The sequence below is a fragment of the Ctenocephalides felis genome, unplaced genomic scaffold (assembly GCF_003426905.1).
Source record: "Ctenocephalides felis isolate EL2017-DRISC unplaced genomic scaffold, ASM342690v1 CF-g0.4_SCAFFOLD_00845, whole genome shotgun sequence".
Taxonomy (NCBI): domain Eukaryota; kingdom Metazoa; phylum Arthropoda; class Insecta; order Siphonaptera; family Pulicidae; genus Ctenocephalides; species Ctenocephalides felis.
The window spans coordinates 94,067,847-94,068,756 of NW_020536999.1; positions in this window are offsets into that span (position 1 = coordinate 94,067,847).

Sequence of the window (910 nt, forward strand, 5' to 3'; positions counted from 1 at the left end):
TCTAATGTTCATTTTTGAACGCCAAATGGCATTTTATTTTACTTTTTTTCGCTAGATCTCTGAACCGCTAGACCTGCCTTTCCAAAAATTTAATCAGTTCATCTTGTTAATACAAGTAAAATGTTTTTTGAATTATTCAAATCGGACGCTCCGTTATCTCAAAATCTAAAATACCCTTTTTGAAACTTTTTGGCCCGTATTTCCGAAACGGCTAGACCTGCCTTTGCCAAAAACTAATCAGCACGTCTTCTTATCAGTAGGCATCGAATGTTTTTTGAATTATGCAAATCGGTTGATCCGTGTTCGCAAAATCGTCCACGAAAATTTGTATCCGCACACACACATACACACACAACCATTTTTTTCTAAAGTATGCCAAAATGTTCAGAAACTCTGAAAATAAAATATGCAAAAAAATTTCATTTTCGGGTTTTTGCGATTACTATAACTTACCCTACAGAAATTCTAAATTTAAATTAAGTGAATTTTATAGATAGATAAAATCTACAACTTACCGATAGTTTACGGGAACACCCTTTAGGAACCACTAGTATATACACATTTAGCACAACAAATGAAGTTACATAAACACCATACACCAAACACCAAACGATTTATATTAATAAACTGAACTATTTGAACATTTTGTTTAAAACTTTTTCACTCACACACACACTTTTAGAAAAAAAAGTTTTGGAAAATTTGGAAAATTCTACTAATTTTGTAAATAGATAAAATAAATAAATAAATTAAATATTACTTTATAAAATATTACATATATACACTAAATATTGTTTATATATTGTTGATAATTTTATATTAAATATAAACTGTTTATTCAAAAGATTAATCCATAATCAATGCTTGAATGTTTGAAAATTGTAAAAAATGGCATATAATTTTTTTAAAA